The sequence below is a fragment of the Eleutherodactylus coqui genome, unplaced genomic scaffold (genome assembly GCF_035609145.1).
Source record: "Eleutherodactylus coqui strain aEleCoq1 unplaced genomic scaffold, aEleCoq1.hap1 HAP1_SCAFFOLD_355, whole genome shotgun sequence".
NCBI classification, from domain to species: Eukaryota; Metazoa; Chordata; class Amphibia; order Anura; family Eleutherodactylidae; genus Eleutherodactylus; species Eleutherodactylus coqui.
This window is the reverse complement of record NW_027102236.1, coordinates 79,578-85,664: the sequence shown is the minus strand read 5'-3', so window position 1 is coordinate 85,664 and position 6,087 is coordinate 79,578.

Here is a 6,087-nt window from a genome sequence, read left to right as displayed (position 1 = left end):
CATGCCCGCAGTGCGATTGGCTGTGGGTGGCAAAAAGAAAAAAAAAAGATGCCCGCAGTGCGATTGGCTGTGTGTGGCAAAAAGAAAAAAAAAACATGCCCGCAGTGCGATTGGCTGTGTGTGGCAAAAAAAGGCTGTCTATGGTGAGATTGGCTGTGTGTGGCAAAAAGAAAATAAAGATGCCCGCAGTGCGATTGGCTGTGTGTGGCAAAAAGAAAAAAATAAAAAGATGCCCGCAGTGCGATTGGCTGTGTGTGGCAAAAAAAAAAAAAAAAACATGCCCGCACTGCAATTGGCTGTGTGTGGAAAAAAAAGTGTGTCTATGGTGCGATTGGCTGTGTGTGGGAAAAAGAAAAAAAAGATACCGGCAGTGCGATTGGCTGTGTGTGGAAACAAAGATTGTCTGTGGTGCGATTGGCTGTGTGTGGCAAAGAGAAAAAAAAGATGCCCGCAGTGCGATTGGCAGTGTGTGGAAAAGAGAGGGTGTCTGTGATGCGTTTGACTGTGTGTGGCAAAAAGCAAAAAAAAAAAGATACCCGCAGTGCGATTGGCTGTGTGTGGCAAAAAGAAAAAAAAAATGCCCGCAGTGCGATTGGCTGTGTGTGGCAAAAAGAAAAAAAAAAAAACATGCCCGCAGTGCGATTGGCTGTGGGTGGCAAAAAGAAAAAAAAAAGATGCCCGCAGTGCGATTGGCTGTGTGTGGCAAAAAGAAAAAAAAAACATGCCCGCAGTGCGATTGGCTGTGTGTGGCAAAAAAAGGCTGTCTATGGTGAGATTGGCTGTGTGTGGCAAAAAGAAAAAAATGAATATGCCCGCAGTGCGATTGGCTGTGTGTGGCAAAAAGGAAAAAAAGAAAAAAAGATGCCCGCAGTGCGATTGGCAGTGTGTGGAAAAGAAATGGTGTCTGTGATGCGATTGACTGTGTGTGGCAAAAAGCAAAAAAAAAAAAAGATGCCCGCAGTGCGATTGGCTGTGTGTGGCAAAAAATAAATATGCCCGCAGTGCGATTGGCTGTGTGTGGCAAAAAGCAAAAAAAAGATGCCCGCAGTGCGATTGGCTGTGTGTGGAAAAAAAGGATGTCTGTGGTGTGATTGGCTGTGTGTGGCAAAAAGAAAAAAAAGATGCCCGCAGTGCGATTGGCTGTGTGTGGCAAAAAGAAAAAACAAAAAAGATGCCCGCAGTGCGATTGGCTGTGTGTGGCAAAAAGGGAAAAAAAAAGATGCCCGCATTGCGATTGGCAGTGTGTGGAAAAGAAATTGTGTCTGTGATACGATTGACTGTGTGTGGCAAAAAGCAAAAAAAGATGCCCGCAGTGCGATTGGCTGTGTGTGGCAAAAAATAAATATGCCCGCAGTGCGATTGGCTGTGTGTGGCAAAAAGAAAAAAAAAACATGCCCGCAGTGCGATTGGCTGTGTGTGGCAAAAATAAAAAAAAAGATGCCCGCAGTGCGATTGGCTGTGTGTGGGAAAAAAAGGATGTCTGTGGTGCGATTGGCTGTGTGTGGCAAAAAGAAAAAAAAGATGCCCGCAGTGCGATTGGCTGTGTGTGGCAAAAAGAAAAAACAAAAAAGATGCCCGCAGTGCGATTGGCTGTGTGTGGCAAAAAGCAAAGAAAAAAAGGATGCCCGCAGTGCAATTGGCTGTGTCTGGCAAAAAGAAAAAAAATACATGCCCACAGTGCGATTGGCTGTGTGTGGCAAAAAGAAAAAAGAAAGACGCTCGCAGTGCGATTGGTTGTGTGTGGCAAAAGAAAGGGTGTCTATGGTGCGATTGGCTGTGTGTGGCAAAAAGAAAAAAAAAAAAGATGCCCGCAGTGCGATTGGCTGTGTGTGGCAAAAAGGAAAAAAAAAAGATGCCCGCAGTGCGATTGGCAGTGTGTGGAAAAGAAAGGGTGTCTGTGATGCGATTGGCTGTGTGTGGCAAAAAGCAAAAAAAAAAAAGATGCCCACAGTGCGATTGGCTGTGTGTGGCAAAAAGAAAAAAAAAAAACATGCCCGCAGTGCGATTGGCTGTGGGTGGCAAAAAGAAAAAAAAAAGATGCCCGCAGTGCGATTGGCTGTGTGTGGCAAAAAGAAAAAAAAAACATGCCCGCAGTGCGATTGGCTGTGTGTGGCAAAAAAAGGCTGTCTATGGTGAGATTGGCTGTGTGTGGCAAAAAGAAAATAAAGATGCCCGCAGTGCGATTGGCTGTGTGTGGCAAAAAGAAAAAAATAAAAAGATGCCCGCAGTGCGATTGGCTGTGTGTGGCAAAAAAAAAACAAAAAACATGCCCGCACTGCAATTGGCTGTGTGTGGAAAAAAAAGTGTGTCTATGGTGCGATTGGCTGTGTGTGGCAAAAAGAAAAAAAAGATACCGGCAGTGCGATTGGCTGTGTGTGGAAACAAAGATTGTCTGTGGTGCGATTGGCTGTGTGTGGCAAAGAGAAAAAAAAGATGCCCGCAGTGCGATTGGCAGTGTGTGGAAAAGAGAGGGTGTCTCTGATGCGTTTGACTGTGTGTGGCAAAAAGCAAAAAAAAAAAGATACCCGCAGTGCGATTGGCTGTGTGTGGCAAAAAGAAAAAAAAAATGCCCGCAGTGCGATTGGCTGTGTGTGAAAAAAATAGTGTCTATGGTGCGATTCGCTGTGTGTGGCAAAAAGAAAAAAAAGATGCCCGCAGTGCGATTGGTTGTTTGTGGAAAAAAAGGATGACTGTGGTGCGATTGGCTGTGTGTGGCAAAAAGAACAAAAAACCTGCCCGCAGTGCGATTGGCTGTGTGTGGCAAAAAGGAAAAAAATAAAAATAAAGATACCCGCAGTGCGATTGGCAGTGTGTGGAAAAGAAAGGGTGTCTGTGATGCGATTGGCTGTGTGTGGAAAAAAGAAAAAAAAGATACCCGCAGTGCGATTGGCTGTGAGTGGGGGAAAAAAATGATGCCCACAGTGCGATTAGCTGTGTGTGGAAACAAATAATGTCTGTGGTGCGATTGGCTGTGTGTGGCAAAGAGAAAAAAAAGATGCCCACAGTGCGATTGGCTGTGTGTGGCAAAAAAAAAAAAAAAAAGATGCCCGCAGTGCGATTGGCAGTGTGTGGAAAAGAAAGGGTGTCTGTGATGCGATTGGCTGTGTGTGGCAAAAAGCAAAAAATAAATATGCCCGCAGTGCGATTGGCTGTTTGTGGGGAAAAAAAGGATGACTGTGGTGCGATTGGCTGTGTGTGGCAAAAAGAACAAAAAACCTGCCCGCAGTGCGATTGGCTGTGTGTGGCAAAAAGGAAAAAAAAAAGATGCCCGCAGTGCGATTGGCAGTGTGTGGAAAAGAAAGGGTGTCTGTGATGCGATTGGCTGTGTGTGGCAAAAAGGAAAAAAAAAAAGATGCCCACAGTGCGATTGGCTGTGTGGCAAAAAGAAAAAAAAGATGCCAGCAGTGCGATTGGCTGTGTGTGGCAAAAAGGAAAAAAAGAAAAACAGATGCCCGCAGTGCGATTGGCAGTGTGTGGAAAAGAAATGGTGTCTGTGATGCGATTGACTGTGTTTGGCAAAAAGCAAAAAAAAAAAAAGATGCCCGCAGTGCGATTGGCTGTGTGTGGCAAAAAGAAAAAAAAAACATGCCCGCAGTGTGATTGGCTGTGTGTGGCAAAAAGGAAAAAAAGAAAAAAAGATGCCCGCAGTGCGATTGGCGTTGTGTGGAAAAGAAATGCTGTCTGTGATGCGATTGACTGTGTGTGTGTGTGTGGCAAAAAGAAAAAAAAGAATATGCCCGCACTGCAATTGGCTGTGTGTGGCAAAAAGGAAAAAAAGATGCCCGCAGTGCGATTGGCAGTGTGTGGAAAAGAAAGGGTGTCTGTGATGCGATTGGCTGTGTGTGGCAAAAAGCAAAAAATAAATATGCCCGCAGTGCGATTGGCTGTTTGTGGGGAAAAAAAGGATGACTGTGGTGCGATTGGCTGTGTGTGGCAAAAAGAACAAAAAACCTGCCCGCAGTGCGATTGGCTGTGTGTGGCAAAAAGGAAAAAAAAAAGATGCCCGCAGTGCGATTGGCAGTGTGTGGAAAAGAAAGGGTGTCTGTGATGCGATTGGCTGTGTGTGGCAAAAAGGAAAAAAAAAAAGATGCCCACAGTGCGATTGGCTGTGTGGCAAAAAGAAAAAAAAGATGCCAGCAGTGCGATTGGCTGTGTGTGGCAAAAAGGAAAAAAAGAAAAACAGATGCCCGCAGTGCGATTGGCAGTGTGTGGAAAAGAAATGGTGTCTGTGATGCGATTGACTGTGTTTGGCAAAAAGCAAAAAAAAAAAAAGATGCCCGCAGTGCGATTGGCTGTGTGTGGCAAAAAGAAAAAAAAAACATGCCCGCAGTGTGATTGGCTGTGTGTGGCAAAAAGGAAAAAAAGAAAAAAAGATGCCCGCAGTGCGATTGGCGTTGTGTGGAAAAGAAATGCTGTCTGTGATGCGATTGACTGTGTGTGTGTGTGTGGCAAAAAGAAAAAAAAGAATATGCCCGCACTGCAATTGGCTGTGTGTGGCAAAAAGGAAAAAAAGATGCCCGCAGTGCGATTGGCAGTGTGTGGAAAAGAAATGGTGTCTGTGATGCGATTGACTGTGTCTGGCAAAAAGCAAAAAAAAAAAAAATGCCCGCAGTGCGATTGGCTGTGTGTGGCAAAAAATAAATATGCCCGCAGTGCGATTGGCTGTGTGTGGCAAAAAGAAAAAAAAAACATGCCCGCAGTGCGATTGGCTGTGTGTGGCAAAAATAAAAAAAAAGATGCCCGCAGTGCGATTGGCTGTGTGTGGAAAAAAAAGGATGTCTGTGGTGTGATTGGCTGTGTGTGGCAAAAAGAAAAAAAAGATGCCCGCAGTGCGATTGGCTGTGTGTGGCAAAAAGGAAAAAAAAAGAGGCCCGCATTGCGATTGGCAGTGTGTGGAAAAGAAATGGTGTCTGTGATGCGATTGACTGTGTGTGGCAAAAAGCAAAAAAAAAAAAAGATGCCCGCAGTGCGATTGGCTGTGTGTGGCAAAAAATAAATATGCCCGCAGTGCGATTGGCTGTGTGTGGCAAAAAGAAAAAAAAAACATGCCCGCAGTGCGATTGGCTGTGTGTGGCAAAAATAAAAAAAAAGATGCCCGCAGTGCGATTGGCTGTGTGTGGAAAAAAAAGGATGTCTGTGGTGCGATTGGCTGTGTGTGGCAAAAAGAAAAAAAACATGCCCGCAGTGCGATTGGCTGTGTGTGGCAAAAAGAAAAAACAAAAAAGATGCCCGCAGTGTGATTGGCTGTGTGTGGCAAAAAGCAAAGAAAAAAAGGATGCCCGCAGTGCAATTGGCTGTGTCTGGCAAAAAGAAAAAAAATACATGCCCACAGTGCGATTGGCTGTGTGTGGCAAAAAGAAAAAAGAAAGACGCTCGCAGTGCGATTGGTTGTGTGTGGAAAAGAAAGGGTGTCTATGGTGCGATTGGCTGTGTGTGGCAAAAAGAAAAAAAAAAAAGATGCCCGCAGTGCGATTGGCTGTGTGTGGCAAAAAGGAAAAAAAAAAGATGCCCGCAGTGCGATTGGCAGTGTGTGGAAAAGAAAGGGTGTCTGTGATGCGATTGGCTGTGTGTGGCAAAAAGCAAAAAAAAAAAAGATGCCCACAGTGCGATTGGCTGTGTGTGGCAAAAAGAAAAAAAAAAAACATGCCCGCAGTGCGATTGGCTGTGGGTGGCAAAAAGAAAAAAAAAAGATGCCCGCAGTGCGATTGGCTGTGTGTGGCAAAAAGAAAAAAAAAACATGCCCGCAGTGCGATTGGCTGTGTGTGGCAAAAAAAGGCTGTCTATGGTGAGATTGGCTGTGTGTGGCAAAAAGAAAATAAAGATGCCCGCAGTGCGATTGGCTGTGTGTGGCAAAAAGAAAAAAATAAAAAGATGCCCGCAGTGCGATTGGCTGTGTGTGGCAAAAAAAAAACAAAAAACATGCCCGCACTGCAATTGGCTGTGTGTGGAAAAAAAAGTGTGTCTATGGTGCGATTGGCTGTGTGTGGCAAAAAGAAAAAAAAGATACCGGCAGTGCGATTGGCTGTGTGTGGAAACAAAGATTGTCTGTGGTGCGATTGGCTGTGTGTGGCAAAGAGAAAAAAAAGA